Source organism: Schistocerca nitens, chromosome 6, assembly GCF_023898315.1.
Source record: "Schistocerca nitens isolate TAMUIC-IGC-003100 chromosome 6, iqSchNite1.1, whole genome shotgun sequence".
In the NCBI taxonomy this organism is placed as follows: domain Eukaryota; kingdom Metazoa; phylum Arthropoda; class Insecta; order Orthoptera; family Acrididae; genus Schistocerca; species Schistocerca nitens.
Window position 1 is genome coordinate 707,653,118 of NC_064619.1, and position 18,606 is coordinate 707,671,723.

Here is an 18,606-nt window from a genome sequence, read left to right on the forward strand (position 1 = left end):
GTCCTCTTTTAGAATACTGCTGCGGGGTGTGGGATCCTTACCAGGTAGGACTAACGGGGTACATCGGAAAAGTTGAAAGAAAGGCAGCACATGTTGTATTATCGCGAGATATGGGAGAGAGTGTGACAGAAATGATACAGGATTTGGGCTGGAAATCATTAAAAGAAAGGCGTTTTTCGTTGCGACGGAATCTTCTCACGATATTCCAATCACCATCTTTCTCCTCCGAAGGCGAAAATATATTGTTGACACCGACCTACATAGGGCGGAACGATCACCACGATAAAAACAGGGAAATCAGAGCTCGAACGGAAAGGTATAGGTGTCCATTCTTTCCGCGCGCTATGTTGTTTGTTGTTGTGGTCTTCAGTCCTGAGACTGGTTTGATGCAGCTGTCCATGCTACTCTATCCTGTGCAAGGTTCTTCATCTCCCAGTACCTACTGCAACCTACATCCTTCTGAATCTGCTTAGATTCCCTCTACGATTTTTACCCTCCACGCTGCCCTCCAATGCTAAATTTGTGATCCCTTGATGCCTCAAAACATGTCCTACCAACCGATCCATTCTTCTAGTCAAGTTGTGCCACAAACTTCGCTTCTCCACAATCCTATTCAATACCTCCTCATTAGTTACGTGATCTACCCACCTTATCTTCAGCATTCTTCTGTAGCACCACATTTCGAAAGCTTCTATTCTCTTCTTATCCAAACTGGTTATCGTCCATGTTTCGCCTCCATACATGGCTACACTCCATACAAATACTTTCAGAAATGACTTCCTGACACTTAAATCTATACTCGATGTTAACAAATTTCTCTTCTTCAGAAACGATTTCCTTGCCATTGCCAGTCTACATTTTATATCCTCTCTACTTCGACCATCATCAGTTATTTTACTCCCTAAATAGCAAAACTCCTTTACTACTTTAAGTGTCTCATTTCATAATCTAATCCCCTCAGCATCACCCGATTTAATTTGACTACATTCCATTATCCTCTTTTTGCTTTTGTTGATGTTCATCTTATATCCTCCTTTGAAGACACTGTCCATTCCGTTCAACTGTTCTTCCAAGTCCTTTGCTGTCTCTGACAGAATTACAATGTCATCGGCGAACCTCAAAGTTTTTACTTCTTCTCCATGAATTTTAATACCTACTCCGAATTTGTCTTTTGTTTCCTTTACTGCTTGCTCAATATACAGATTGAATAACATCTGGGAGAGGCTACAACCCTGTCTCACTCCTTTCCCAACCACTGCTTCCCTTTCATGCCCCTCGACTACTATAAATGCCATCTGGTTTCTGTACAAATTGTAAATAGCCTTTCCCTCCCTGTATTTTAACCCTGCCACCTTCAGAATTTGAAAGAGAGTATTCCAGTTAACGTTGTCGAAAGCTTTCTCTAAGTCTACAAATGCTAGAAACGTAGGTTTGCCTTTTCTTAATCTTTCTTCTAAGATAAGTCGTAAGGTTAGTATTGCCTCACGTGTTCCAACATTTCTACGGAATCCAACCTGATCTTCCCCGAGGTCCGCTTCTACCAGTTTTTCCATTCGTCTGTAAAGAATTGGCGTTATTATTTTGCAGCTGTGACTTACTAAACTGATAGTTTGGTAATTTTCACATCTGTCAACACCTGCTTTCTTTGGGATTGGAATTATTATATGCTTCTTGAAGTCTGTGGGTATTTCGCCTGTCTCATACATGTTGCTCACTAGATGGTAGAGTTTTCTCATGACTTGCTCTCCCAAGGCCATCAGTAGTTCTAATGGAATGTTGTCTACTCCCGGGGCCTTGTTTCGACTCTGGTCTTTCAGTGCACTGTCAAACTCTTCACGCAGTATCTTATCTCCCATTTCATCTTCATCTACATCCTCTTGCATTTCCATAATATTGTCCTCAAGTACATCGCCCTTGTATAAACCCTCTATATACTCCTTCCACCTTTCTACCTTCCCTTCTTTGCTTAGAACTGGGTTTTCACCTGAGCTCTTGATATTCATACAAGTGGTTCTCTTCTCTCCAAAGGTCTCTTTAATTTTCCTGTAGGCAGTATCTATCTTACCCCTAGTGAGACAAGCCTCTAAACCCCTTACATTTGTCCTCTAGCCATCCCTGCTTAGCCATTTTGCACTTCCTGTCGATCTCATTTTTGAGACGTTTGTATTCCTTTTTGCCTGCTTCATTTACTGCATTTTTATATTTTCTCCTTTCATCAATTAAATTCAATATTTCTTCTGTTACCCAAGGATTTCTATTAGGCCTCGTCATTTTACCTACTTGATCCTCTGCAGCCTTCACTACTTCATCCCTCAGAGCTACGCATTCTTCTTCTACTGTATTTCTTTCCCCCATTCCTGTCAATTGTTCCCTTATGCTCTCCCTGAAACTCTCTACAACCTCTGGTTCTCTCAGTTTATCCAGGTCCCATCTCCTTAAATTCCCACCTTTTTGCAGTTTCTTCAGTTTCAATCTGCAGTTCATAACCAATAGATTGTGGTCAGAATCCACATCTTCCCCTGGAAATGTCTTACAATTTAAAACCTGGTTCCTAAATCTCTGTCTTACCATTATATAATCTATCTGATACCTTTTAGTATCTCCAGGATTCTTCCAGGTATACAACCTTCTTTTATGATTCTTGAACCAAGTGTTAGCTATGATTAAGTTATGCTCTGTGCAAAATTCTACAAGGCGGCTTCCTCTTTAATTTCTTCCCCCCAATCCATATTCACCTATGTTTCCTTCTCTCCCTTTTCCTACTGACGAATTCCAGTCACCCATGACTATTAAATTTTCGTCTCCCTTCACTACCTGAATAATTTCTTTTATCTCGTCATACATTTCATCAATTTCTTCATCATCTGCAGAGCTAGATGGCATATAAACTTGTACTACTGTAGTAGGCATGGGCTTTGTGTCTATCTTGGCCACAATAATGCGTTCACTATGCTGTTTGTAGTAGCTAAGCCGCACTCCTATTTTTTTATTCATTATTAAACCTACTCCTGCATCACCCCTATTTGATTTTGTATTCATAGCCCTGTAATCACCTGACCAAAAGTCTTGTTCCTCCTGCCACAGAACTTCACTAATTCCCACTATATCTAACTTTAACCTATCAATTTCCCTTTTTAAATTTTCTAACCTACCTGCCCGATTAAGGGATCTGACATTCCACGCTCCGATCCGTAGAATGCCAGTTTTCTTTCTCCTGATAACGACGTCCTCTTGAGTAGTCCCCGCCCGGAGATCCGAATGGGGGACTATTTTACCTCCGGAATATTTTGCCCAAGAGGACGCCATCATCATTTAATCACACAGTAAAGCTGCATGTCCTCGGGAAAAATTACGGCTGTAGTTTCCCCTTGCTTTCAGCCGTTCGCAGTACCAGCACAGCAAGGCCGTTTTGGTTAATGTTACAAGGCCAGATCAGTCAATCATCCAGACTGTTGCCCCTGCAACTACTGAAAAGGCTGCTGCCCCTCTTCAGGAACTACATGTTTGTCTGGCCTCTCAACAGATACCCCTCCGTTGTGGTTGCACCTACGGTACGGCCATCTGTATCGCTGAGGCACGCAAGCCTCCCCACCAACGGCAAGGTCCATGGTTCATGGGGGAAGGATACGAGATTGGAATATTAGAGATTTGTGAAGATGGAACGATGAACCCTCTGCCAGGGTTTGAAATTGCAACTCACTAAATGCTCTCGTTCTCTCAGAATAAAGTCTGGTTATTTGCCCGTGGTGGCTCACACTTATTTTTCACACCCATCCCTACCCCTTCTATCGGTAGTTGGTTTGAATCCCGACAGCAATTCTTTCCAGACAGTAAATGACATGTATACGAAGGTCGGTTGATCTTGATACAGTGGTTTCGGAAGGGATGTGGAACAGACGTTACATACGTACATTTTTATGATATGTATGAATACTTTTTCCTGTGAAACTATTTTGATGATATATAGCCTTCACGGTGCACGTATTTACGCTGAAGTTAGAAATCAAAACCCTCTAAAAATCAGTGCAGTTGTTTTGGAGATCAGCGTGATCAAGCAGCAGAAATAGTTTTATTAAAAAGTTAAATCACGGTGCCTTGCCTTTCCGTTATACGATTTTGATAATTAAAGCCTTTTAGGTCTCGAAAACTGTGATCAAAATCCTATGAAAAATCGCCTAATAGTTTTGGAGATTATTGTGTTGAAAGACAGACAGATGTGACTGTTTTACAGATCTGTTATTAGTACATTTTTATTTATTTCAAATTTTCAGCCTCTTAACTTTTGTGATATAAGGTAATACACACATAGAGTTCAGAATTAATTATAAGTCATACAATACTTCTCAAATAAATGCTAGGTTCGAGGGTGGAGACGATCACGTTTATACTCAGACTTGGAAACCATGAAGTAGAAACTGAGGCTTCACTTAACGCATCAGCATTTCGCGTCATCCGTCCACAAAAATTTGGTAATTTTGCGAGCATAAATCTTCATCTTTTCTCTTTGAAACACAGAGATGACAACGGCTCTTAAGAATTTACTGTAAGTTCAGCTCCATCATGATGAGCTGTCGGTTATTTGGGCGTCATTACCTACGATTTTAGACATGCAGAAGGCAGTAGCTGACCTCTTGCACTGATAGTTCATCTGCGAAAACTACGTCCACTACACTCCCTTTTCTTTAAATCTTTGCTACGCGGGGTGGGATCCTTACCAGATAGGATTGACGGAGAACATCGAAAAAGTTCAAAGAGGAGCAGCTCGTTTTGCATTATCACAGAATAAGGGTGAGAGTGTATGAATTGTGACACGCAAATTGGCCTGGCGACCATTAAAACATACGGTTTTTAGTTGCGGCGAGATATATGCACGACATTACGATACTCAGCATTCTCCTCTGAATCTGATTTTTTGCTCATTCAAAGCCACAGTATGTGAACAAAAATATCCGGACACCCCCCCCAAAAACATACGTTTTTCATATTAGGTGCAGTATGCTACCACCTACTGCCAGGTACTCCATATCAGCGACCTCAGTAGTCATTAGACATCGTGAGAGATCAGAATGGCGCGCTCAGCGAAACTCAAGGACTTCGTACGTGGTCAGGTGACTGGGTGTCATTTGTGTGATACGTCATTTGTGTCATACGCGAGATTTCCACACGCCTAAACATCCCCACGTCCACTGTTTCCGATGTGATAGTGAAGTGGAAACGTGAAGAGACAAGTACAGCACAAAAGAGACAGAGACGGCTGTCAGATGAAGAAGGTCGTAACGTGTAATAAGCAGACATCTATCCAGACCATCACACAGGAACTCCAAACTGCTTCAGGATCCACTGCAAATACTTTGACAGTTAGGCAGGATGTGAGAAAAGTTGGATTTCATGGTCGAGCGGATGCTCACAAGCCTCACATCACGCCGCTAAATGCCAAACGACGCCTCGCTTGGTGTAAGGAGCGTAAGAACTGGACAATTGAACAGTGACAAAACGTTGTGTGGAGTGATGAATCACGGTACACAATGCGGCGATCCTATGTGAGGGTGTGGATGACGAATGCTCGGTGAACGTCATCTGCCAGCGTGTGTAGCGCCAGCAGTGAAATTCGGGGACGTTGGTGTTATGGTGTGGTCGTGTTTTTCATGAAGGCGGCTTGCACCTCATGTTGTTTTGCGTGGCACTATCACAGCACAGGCCTACATTGACGTTTTAAGCACCTTCTTGCTTCCCACTGTTGAAGATCAATTCGAGGATGGCGATTCCATATTTCAACACGATCGTGCACCTGTTCATAATGCACGGCATGTGGCGAAGTGGTTACACGACAATAACAAATGTGTAATGGGCTGACCTGCACAGAGTCCTGACCTGAATCCTATAGGACACCTTTGGGATGTTAAATACTATGTTTGTTGTTGCATTACTTACATCGTACTTTTAAGTCCACAGACACTGACAAAGCATATCCTGTTCCAGATGTCAAGACTTATCATATTTTAACAATAATATCTGAATGATCAGTTGTAAATCCAACTAACAACGACGGTAATAATGAAATACTTCATGCTTTTGACATGACAGCCACCATGCTCGTTGTCAGATGCATGTACGTTAATATACCTTCTTTGGGAGTGAACTGAGGACAAGAAAAACTTTCCAGAATTGGCCATTGAAGGGACCGTATTGACAGTACGTTCCCACTTCGACAGTCGGTTCAAAATGGTTCAAATGGCTCTGAGCACTATGGGACTCAACTGCTGAGGTCATTAGTCCCCTAGAACTTAGAACTAGTTAAACCTAACTAACCTAAGGACATCACAAACATCCATGCCCGAAGCAGGATTCGAACCTGCGACCGTAGCGGTCTTGCGGTTCCAGACTGCAGCGCCTTTAACTGCACGGCCACTTCGGCCGGCTCGACAGTCGGATTACTACAGCTTGTTTCATATAGGAGTCGCAGGAACACTTGATGGAGCGACAAATTTAATTTTGTCTCATTTCGTACGACTACTGGTCACAACATATTAATAATAGAGAAATATCGATCGAAACTGACAATGAAAAGTCCCCATCTCACTCTATGCAAATCAAGCATGTTAATCACTGTGCCACTACAGTCGGCTGATTGACTAGTAGTTTACAATCAAAGATAGGTGCGATTTGGATTCTGTTTTTTGTACGATATTGCAGGCCTATGTTATTCCGAATTATGGTGGGAAATTCCTTAGGACATGCATGCATGTCCAAAGGCACACACTGTGGCGACCGAGCTGTTATGAAATACATTAAATGTATTCGCAGTGGCGAATATGGACCACCATCGGCTGTAGAATGGAATGACGACAATGATAATTTGTGCCGGACCAGAACTCAAACTAGGTTTTTCCGCTTACCGCGAGCGATCGCCTTACCATTTGGCCGTCCATGCGCCACTCACTGCCAGACTAAAACGTCCACATGTCGTCAACCATGTATCTACGATCTGTACTCGAATACATCTGTTATGAATATTCCCGTACAGGTGAGACATCATACTTGAATCTCGCTTGCGCTGTGACGGCGGATAAATACCATTGTGCAGTGACTGTTGTAACATCCCCACAAAATAATTTAAAAAAGAACCAAGTATAACCTCCCCACAAAATAATAATTAAATGAATTTTAAATATTGTAACCTCTGAACAAAATTTGGTTCCTATTCATAATATCTGTGCAGAAATGCATTCACATTTAATGTACCCACAAAATTCTTTTCTCATTTAATGTTAAGTTCGAAACAGAAAAATTCCTAAACACCAAAATAATAAAAAAATTCAGTAACCTGGTAAATTTTATGACGACAGCAGCGCTGCGCCACGGCCCTGTACTCTGAATAAAAAAAAAAGCAAAAATTCTTACCTCAATAAAAACTGCGAATATATCTGCTCTTATATAAAAAAATTTCGGCACAGCTCCGTGCAATGCTGGCCTATGCTTTTTGATTCGTGAAAGGAATGATAATGCATTGGATAAAATCTTTAAATTGAAATGAATGCTTTTTTTATTTTTAAAAAATTACTTTATATTATAAAATTATTATTATGGCATTTTTTAAAGAAATTGGATGATAGTTAACATACATTACTAGATATGCGCAAGGCTGCTTCTTTACCTTCTACAATAATACTCATCCTCCAGAGTCCCGACCAGAGCAAACTGCAGACAAGCGCAGACACGCGCAGACTACTGCCGACTACCACACACTAGCGACAAGCAACCATTAACTACATACTGCTCTCTGGTCAGAGACTCTCCTAAGTCTTGCCTGTTGCAGGCAGCGCATATAGCGCATACCTCTTACATAACCGTCCACTGAGAGGGCAAAAATTTGGCAGCGATGGTGAGTCAATTGGACTTGCCATGAGCAACAAATTTTTCTTAATTAACTAAGTTTACAATCACAGAATATATACATATATATAAGTGCAGAACATGAAATAAAATATAGTGCACGTGCACTGAGTACAGAACATATCAAGCAATGACAAAATGTATACACAATGAGTACAAAACATATTAACAAATGGCAAAAGTGCACACGCACTGTAGTACAGAACATATCAAGAAATCACAAAATGTATAGGCTATGAGTACAAATCATATTAACAAATGACATAAAGTGCACACGCACTGTAGTTTTTTTTCTTTACTATTTTACAAGAACTAGGATAGGAAAGGGAAGGATTGCATCATGGTTGTAGCACATTAGGTTGCACGCAGCTGCACTGAAAGTCCATATCTTTCTACAGAAGCACAACACCAAGTGAGACAATCTGAAGTTCTTTTCCCTGAAGTATTAATCAGTGTAGCCAAGACACTGAAATGTCGTAGTAATATTCCATGTTATCATTTTGGTAGTACATTAGGTACACCAAACAGTGGGACCATAATAACATCTCCATCGCTCAAGGTAGTGGACAGCATGTCGTGTCAACACCACGTTCTTGTAAGGTACACCAACGTAGAATTAGTGCAAAATCAAATATAGTGCTCCATGAGCACGAGGATAGACAGGACAAACGGATATTACAGTAATTTCTGGTAATTAGATCAGAAGGTGAAGGACATTAAGTCTTATGCCAGTCATCAATGATAATTACTAGTCTATCAAATGATTTGATTAATTGGAAGCACTCATCGCCCAGTTACTGAACATTTCTGTACCATGTATGAAATATTACAGAATAATGTTCATAAGTTATATATTTACAGAGAACATTGGCACTCATTGACCAGTTACAAACCATCAGAAGTCATCAGTCAAAACAGGAGCTAATGAGTGTAGAGCATGCATGCATTATTGCAAAATATCATTCACTATTACTCAGAACTCATCATTCAAGTGACATATGACATATTACAAATGTAACACTGTGTAACTATTACTCAAAGTCTGTGATTAGAAAACATCATTCAGTATTACTCATAACTCTGTTAAACTGATATCATTATTTCGAACTTGTAATACTGTTTTTTGTGCTAGCAATGCATTGCGTTGGGATCGATAATTAATTGCTGGGGCATAACAATATTTGCATTTGACTTATTGCTGCAAATGAAGATGTGTAACGTCATTCGTCATGAGTTAGCTGTAGCAAGGTTATGAAACAAATAGAGTATATGTGATCTCATTCATGAATGACACAGGTTTAATGACCAACTGCCTATAGCACATTAATTTCGTGAATAATTTCTCCTGCAAAAAATACAAAATGGATTATTAAGCTGAAAGAAGAAACGCATATTATGCTGAAAAGTAGTGAACTTCGCATTAACAGGTAATGAAATGTGTATTAAATATAAGTGTTCTCTAGCTGTCCTTTCCAAAACCTTCAGTCATCGTACCATGCGACATAAGACAAATACTTAAATAACTACATAGAATAAATACATAAACTTCAACATTATCCTCATCTGCAAAGAAAAACTTCATTATCATTACTATCATCACCTGCAAAGAAAAACTTCCATATTAGCATATTCTTTATCACTATTCATCATCATTCATTATCATGTGCAAAAAAGTCACTTCATTATACAACTATTCATAGTACAGAGTTCCTTATTTCTAGCATATTTCATCACTAAAACTAAGATGTGTAGTTCTGTCTGACAGCCTGCATCAATCGCCTCGTATTCTGAAAGAAAAAATTAGTTAAGACTGTTATCATACGATGTGTATAGTATATTCTTCTTAATGCTTGTTAATTCTGAACCATTTACTCTTCGTGACGAGGTATTGCACCTTCTTTCGTTCATTCCGAAGGTGAAATTCCCATTTCTGTTTAATTTATTTCTTTTTACACGTTATTTCTTTCCGAAAATGATGAACAATGATTAATGTCTTGCATTTAAATCATATACTCATTAAATAAAAGCTGGTTTCTAGTGATATAATTGAGCATACAGCATAGCATGACAGAAAACGTAATATGTCAAAAACATAGACAGTGTTCAGATGCAAAAATGTACACAGAGTATCACAATGTAGCAGAAAAAAAAATGTAAAATATTCACGATGTTGAGCTATCATAAGGCAAAATGCCAAAATCAACTGGTGTTTGTTACATCTTAAATATTTCATAGTGCATACAAACAAAACAGTAATACAATCATACATATATGAAAAATAGAAAATGTGCACGGTCTGATGTGTAACGACAAGAAGAGCGACTTGTTAACCTTAACTTGCCGGGCACTTGCCAAGAAAAAATAAGATAATCATCAGCAAGTAGTCACATAAATATTATTGCATAAGTGGTCATAAAAAGTGTAAGTTCATCTGGAAAAATGTGCATGGTCTGATGGGAACGACAAGAAAAGCGACCTGCTAACCTTACCTTGCCGGGCACTTGCCAAGTAAATATACGATAATGATAAGTAAGTGTTCATGTGAATATAATTGCATGAGTGGTCATAAAAAAATCAGGAAATGGCATTACAGTGTGATAAATCATAAAGTATGTTCATTCAATAAATGGTTTGATGTTGGAGATACGGTGATTGCCTTTGGTTTTTCTGGTTCTCAGAGTTCCGACGTATACTACATTGGGGTGAGGAATGCTGCGAATTCGATATGGACCTGCGTATAGAAGCTCAAATTTACTACATCTACTTTTCCTCTATTAGATACATAATGTGTGCGTACTAATATCTTCTGTCCAATGTGAAAGTCACGGCGTGTACAAACCTGTTTTTGCTGTCTTCTCCGGCGCTCTGCGGCACCTTTGATGTTGTTTAGCGCAATGTCAATTATTTCATGGTGTCGTAGTCGACGAGATGTAGGAAAGGTTACTAATTCTTTAATTTTGTTAGATGGTTCAACATTTTTCAGTATAAGAGACGGAGATAGCATAGTAGATTCATTTGGTATGGAATTAATTACATCCTGGAATGAGAGTATGTGTGTGTCCCCATAAATATGTTTTTTATGGCAGTATATTCTGCACAGTTTACCAATTTCTTTCATTAATCGTTCACAAGGGTTCGAAGAAGCATGGTACCTGGATATATAGATCGGAGAAATGTTTCTAGCTCGTGACATACGTGTCCATATAGCATGTCGAAACTGTTGTCCATTGTCGGAAATTACTTTCAATACATGTCCTACATGAAATAGAAAATGTTTTACAAATGCTTTCGAAACAGTTTTAGCAGTAACTTTGCATAACGGAGTGAAGGTAACAAATTTGGAAGTGAGTTTAACAGCAACAAAGATGTAGCAAAAACCTCTATTAGTTCTGGGAATCGGACCAAAAATGTCTACAGCGGCCATGTGTCTCAATTTAACAGGTACAATGCGATGTAACGGAGGAATATGTGAAGTCGTATCTGACTTAGCTTTCTGGCAGATTTTACATGACGCTAAAACTCGTCGAATACGTTTCTCCATGTTGGTAAAATAACAGTTCTGTCTCAGTATAAGAAAACATTTTCTGGCTCCGTAATGTGCGTAACTTAAATGAGTATACCAGATTAATTTGTTAACAAGCTCGTCAGGAATACATAATAACCAATTGTTGCCGTCAGGGTGAGAGCTGCGAAACAGAATGTCATTGCGTACCGTGTAATGGTTTCTAATGGTAACATCATTCCTATCTTGCCAAAGGTGTTTAATTTCTTTCCACACGTTGTCTTTACTCTGCTCTTGTGCTATGTCTTGTAATGACGACGAAATGAAATTCTCAAATGCAACTTGCTGAATGTACATGACGCTGAAATTTGCTTTGCAGAAGTTGGTTGCGATGTCTTGCTGATTGTTGCTGAGAGAACGAGATAGTGCGTCTGCTACAATATTTTGTGTACCGGGAATGTGAAGAATTGTAAAATTAAATTCCTGCAAATAAAGTTTCCATCTGCTTAATCTGTCGTGTGTAAATTTGGCGGAAAGTAAAAACTGTATCGCTCTATGGTCTGTGTAAACGATGGTATGTCTTCCATAAAGAAAATGCCGAAATCTCGTAAATGCCCATACAACACATAATGTTTCAAGTTCTGAAACAGAATAATTGCGTTCAGCAGGTGACAGAATGTGAATCGCAAAGGCTATGGTTTTAATTACTGTACAACCATCTTCTTCAATTTCCTGAAAAATGTGTACGCCTAAAGCGGTGTTAGTACTGTCGGTGGCAATGGAAAAATTTCTAGTAAGATCTGGATGTGATAAAAGTGGTGCATTCAACAAAGCTTCTTTCAGGTTCATAAATTCAGAATGTGCTTGCTTATCCCAGGACCAAATAGTGTTTTTACCTGTCAATTGACATAATCTAGGGGTGTCTAAAGCAGAGTAAGGAATAAATTTACGAAAAAGTTAATTAAACCCAAAAAGCTGCATAATTGTTTCTTCGTCGTAGGAACAGTAATGTCACGTAAAGCTTGAAGGGCCGGCCGAAGTGGCCGTGCGGTTAAAGGCGCTGCAGTCTGGAACGGCGAGACCGCTACGGTCGCAGGTTCGAATCCTGCCTCGGGCATGGATGTTTGTGATGTCCTTAGGATAGTTAGGTTTAACTAGTTCTAAGTTCTAGGGGATTAATGACCTCAGCAGTTGAGTCCCATAGTGCTCAGAGCCATTTGAACCATTTTTGAAAGCTTGAAGTTTTTCCGGGTCAGGCGCAATGCCTTCTGCTGAAATTACATGGCCAAGATATTTTATAGAAGTTTTGCCAAAGTGCGATTTACTGAGATTAACTGTGAGTCCTTGCGCACGAAAAGTTCGTAACAGTTGTTCAAGAATCAGATTGTGTTCAGACCAGTTAGCTTCTGCAATAAGAATGTCGTCTACATACGTTGTGATTCTGTCTTTAAGTTCTGTCGGAAGTATTGTATTCAAACCGCGAATAAATGCTGCTGAAGAAATAGTTAAACCGAACGGTAATTTACAAAATTGATAAGTCACAAAAACAGAGAAAAGCCGTATACTTTCTGCAGTCCGGATGGAGTCGAATTTGCCAAAATCCCGATTTCAAATCTAATGTGGAATAAATAGCAGTACCATGAAATTTCTGTAGAAGTTCGTCTAGTGTTTGAGGGCGATCCGTTTCATTAATAATAATATCATTGATGTGCCGCGAATCAAGTACGAGGCGAAGTGAACTATCCTTTTTCTTAACAATATGGAGTGGGTTTATGTACGGATAACTGCCGGTTCAATAATTCCTTGATCAAGCATAGCTTGCAATTCTTTCTTAACTTGTTCTATGTAAATATACGGAATGGGATAATGATTGGCTTTAAATGTGTCGTGCTGTTTAACTTGAAATTCATACATAAAACCGGACATAGTACCAGGAACTTCGTCAAAAACTGGAGCTTGCTGTTAAAGAATTTTGCGTAGTTGTGTGCGTTCGTCGTCTGTATTTGCACTGCTCTGTTTAACTTTATCAGAAATCATTTGTATAACGTCATAGTTGGCTTCGTCTGGAGTATTATAGTTGTGTACGTACGTATCTGTGAACAATGTGGAATGACAGCCTATGTTACGTGATGCGGAAATGACCTGTCTACGATTAATTGTTTGTTCTTCTGCAGATAAAGAGTGCTGAAATTTTAAAGCCAGTTGTACATTTTCATCCTTTAACATTAAATAGGAGTTTTGAAAGTCAATAATTGCGTCGTGTTGTACCAGAAAATTCGTACCTAAAATAACGTCTGTCGTCAATAAGGGAACAATCCAAAAAATTTAGTGAAATGTATGACCTGCAATACAAAATGCTAAATGTGTCTGTAATTTTACATCTACTCCTTTACTAGATACTGCTCCTTTTACTTTCGTTTTGCCTAATGGTAACGTAGGATAGGTATTCTCTTTGTTACATTCGTTGAAAGTTTCCTCATTTATGACTGACATAGGAGATCCAGAATCGATTACTGCTGAAAATTTGGATGATCCAATCTTTACTTCGATGACAGGGTGTGAAATGGTTTTTTGAATAACTGGTCTTTCCTGCAAAAGAGTGTCTCGGATGTCGTCAAAAGTAATAACATTTTCGTGAACAAAATTCTGCGTGTCAAAAGTATTGCTTGCGCTACTGGAAGATGCAACCTGTACTGAATTTAGTCAATTTCTATCTGATGTGCTATTATTTTCGGGAGGATGCTGTGGCATTTCAACTATTTGTACTGTTCTGTTATTTCTTCCTGACGTATTACGTTCGGGATGATACCTACTGTCTGGTTCATTCATGATAATATGTTGTTGCGGATGATTTTGCTGCTGATAAGACCGACTGTTATTAAATGTACGCTGAATATTGTGCTCATTACTTTACGTCTGTCATGTTAGTCATTTCTATACGGTGCATTGCGATAGGAATTGAAATGGTGTGTTTTCTGTACGTACTGATTCCCTTGTTGCTGTGCGTTACTATTTGTTGGAGCTGACGCTATACGTGTACGCGGCGTAACATTAAAGCTTGGTTGACCTTGTACATTACATTGTTGGTTAGGTATGCTAACCGGCTGGTTTTGTTGCTGTTGTTGGGAAAAACCTCTATTGTTACCAAAATGTGGTTCCTGTTACTGATAATATTGCACATACTGATGATTAAATTTTTGTCTGGTATTAAAGTTCTCGAGGTTGTCATTTCTGGAGCGTCTAATGAAAACTGTCACTTTCGGTAAAACTTGTCGTATCAGGTTTTCTTTACACGTTTCTTAATCCTAGAGAGATCGATAGTTGAAGAGCTGTTTTAATAGATATAAAGGATAGTAGAAGAGAAGGCAGCAGTGCAGAAAACTAACGATGAAATAGGACTACTACGGCTCGGGGCCCTGTGCATGTTACGGCACATATTCATCGAAGTGTAATGACTCCCCTGAGGTCTATTACGCGTGTGCAAATAAATTTTAGTTTCTGCGTTACAGGCAATGGTGGTGAAAATTCAAAAACAAATTTTCGTATCCAGTCCAATTCTAGTTTCTGCATTACAGGCAATGGCGGTGAAAATTCAAAAGCAAATTGCCGTATCCAGTCGAAAGAGTGAGTCTGTGTTCTGTCATTTTTAAATACTTTAAATTTTCTCACGGATAGAAAATGTTTGTAATCAAAATTATCGTCTCTGTACGTCTGAACAGGTTCAGGATGGTATGAGAATCTATTTGTCTGTGATTGTTCGGAATCTAAGTCACGTCCTCTCTGTAAATTACCCAAATTATACTGGCTGTGTGAGTGTGACAAATGTTCGGAATGTCCCGTATGCTGTGACGTATTATTGACTGAAACATTTTTCATCTCTGTCACTTCTTGCTGTAAAGTTGACAATTTTCTACGTAATGTATTATTGGACGAATCTATCTCACTGATCGTCTGCTGTAAATTTTGGAATTAAAGTGTTTGATTAAACGAAATCGGTGAAGTATCGTCTGATTTGCTGTCATTATTACTTTCAATAACGTCAATACGACTGGCCAATTCATCATATTTTCCAGTCAGTATTTTTACCTGATCATCGTTTTTAGTGTCACAAGCATTAATTTATTTTTGTATTTTACGTGTGGTTTCGTTCAATTTTTTAACGTCTGCTTTGATGACATCGGAATCCTGTATTAGTTCTAATTGTTCAAGTCTGTCTGTCACTGTCTGAAAGTCTACTGTGTGTGTATCTGTTTTTGATTTAAGATCGGAAATTTCATCACGCAATTCGGTGTTCAACTGTTTGATAGTATTAATTTCGTCTGATACTGTAGCAATATTGTTGTCTACGTATGTTTTTGCTTTCGTAAACAATTTACGTTTATCTTCCTGTCTCTGTGCAGTAATTGTTTCCATGACTTGTCGTTTTACTTTATTTTGTTCCTGTATGAATTTACGGTAACGCGTTTCACTGTTTTGAAGGTGGTGATTAAAACGTTCGTCAATTTGGCTGTTCTGTTGTTCAAATTTCGCGTCTACCTTTGCATCCAGTGTGCGCGAAAGTTCTGCTGACATTAATTTAAACGCGTCGCGTAACTGTGTTGCGTTTTCAGAGCATTGTTTAGCGACTGCACTAATTTCGTCTCTAAGTGATTCTGTTGTAGTTGTTTGCGTATTCCTTAATTCTTGAGCAACAGATCTAATTTCTTCACTACTTTTCGTAGCACAAGCCTTAATTTCCTCACGTAATTGTTCTTTAGTATCATGACATTGCACGGCAACGGCCGTAATCTGTTCACTAAGCTGTTTGGAATTGTTATCTAGTTTTTCATTAAGTTGTTGTTTGAGATTTTCATTATTTTCATTAAGTTGTTGTTTGAGATTTTCACTAAGTTGTTTGTGATTGTTGCCTTGTCTTTCATTCTGTTGTTTGGAATTTTCACCAAATTGTTGTTTGAGATTCTCGTTAAGTTGTATCAGTAATGCTATGACTCGGTCCATGCCAAAATTAGCTACTGTATTATCTGTGCTGTGTGATGGTGTATCTGGTTTTGTCGCGTTTTGTGTAACCCTGGTCATTCTCTGATTCTTGAAAAGCTTCGCCACTTGGATATGCACTATTAGTCACTACCTTGGAATCAAATAAATCTGTCCTACTTTGAGTACACTGTTGATTTTCGATAGAAACAATTATCTGTTCGCTACGTAAATTTTGCAAATCGGGCGTGTCGAACTGGGCAGCGTTCACTGTAACATAACGTCCCGCGTCATCAATTGTCGTTAAATTAACAGAGGACACAATTGAATTTGTTTGCTCATCATTAGCATTAAAATCGTTACTAGTGATCTGTACGCACTGATTGTCAGTACAGGATTATCATTAAGACACTGAGTGTCGCAAGTATTATCGGTCAAATTATTAGAGTCGGCTATTTCACTCATTGCACATCGCGATGTACTGTTAACAGGTTTTCGCGGCATTTTTACACAAATCAAAATTAAGCACAAAAAAGAAACAAGGACAATGAAAAAATGCAGAAAACACAATTACAACAAAGAGCAACAAATTGCCGATGATCTGTGAAAGCAAGAGTGACAAATTAGTAAATGCGTTGCGCAAGATGCAAACTACGTTTAAGTAAATAAGAGCAGATATATGACTACTTCTCAGAAGATTCACAAAGAAATGCGATCCTGGCCGGATGTCGCCAAGTGTAACCTCCCCACAAAATAATTTAAAAAAGAACCAAGTATAAACTCTCCACAAAATAATAATTAAATGAATTTTAAATTTTGTAACCTCTGAACAAAATTTGGTTCCCATTCATAATCTCTGTGCAGCAATGCACTCACATTTAATGTACCCACAAAATTCTTTTCTCATTTAATGTTAAGTTCGAAACAGAAAAATTCCTAAACACCAAAATAATAAAAAAATTCAGTAACCTGGTAAATTTTATGACGACAGCAGCGCTGCGCCACGGCCCTGTACTCTGAATAAAAAAAAAGCAAAAAATTCTTACCTCAATAAAAACTGCGAATATATCTGCTCTTATATAAAAAAATTTCGGCACAGCTCCGTGCAATGCTGGCCTATGCTTTGTGATTCGTGAAAGGAATGATCATGCATTGGATATAATCTTTAAATTGAAATGAATGCTTTTTTATAAAAAAAATTACTTTATATTATAAAAATTAATATTGGGGCATTTTTAAAGGAAATTGGATGACAGTTAACATACATTACTAGATATGCGCAAGGCTGCTTCTTTACCTTCTACAATAATACTCATCCTCCAGAGTCCCGACCAGGGCAGACTGCCGACACGCGCCGACTACCGCAGACTACTGCCAACTAGCGACAAGCAACAACTAACTACATACTGCTCTCTGGTCAGAGACTCTCCTATGCCTTGCCTATTGCAGGCAGCGCATATAGCGCATACATATTACACTGTGTCCTTCCGAATTACGATGCAAATTTCACTAGACGTGCACGATTGTCCAGAAGAACTTTGCATCATAATTCGGACATTCATGCACTTCGAAAGGAACTTTGTCTCATAATTCGTAACAACACAGGCACTGCAATATCGCTTTTGTCCGTCGTCACAGGGCAAGCGACTTTAACATAAAATGCCTCACCAGTACAGGAATATACATGGTGGATGTATATAGTTGATGAGATATGATATTTTCGGTCTTGGTGTGAGTCGTGCACTGATAGTCACATGGTAGCCGCCACGGTAGCTCAGCGTGTGCAGTCAGAGAGCTGGTTGGCCTCTATAATTTAAAAAAAATGAGTGGAAGGATCAAGAAACGAACTTGAACGGATGTCATGTGACGCCCGCACCTATCAAACACAATAACGAACAACGAACAAAATAAAAAGAAAAAGGGAAGGCGACCGTTCGCGATATGCGGAAAAACCCGGTTCGAATCTTGGTCCGGCACAAATTTTCGTTGTCGTCATTCCATTCTGCTGCTGGCGGTGGTCCATATTCTCAATTGCCAATACATTTAATGTCTGTCTTGTATGGCTCATCCAATTATAAAAGGAATCTATATTTTAATGTTACGAAGTGAATAGCACAAATTAAAACAACGTCGCGTCAAGCGCAGATATTTGTCAGGTCAAGCAGAAATCAGACATACTAAAGCAGACTACCTCCATAGAAATACGTCTCACATGTATACGATGATTTTATAAAGTA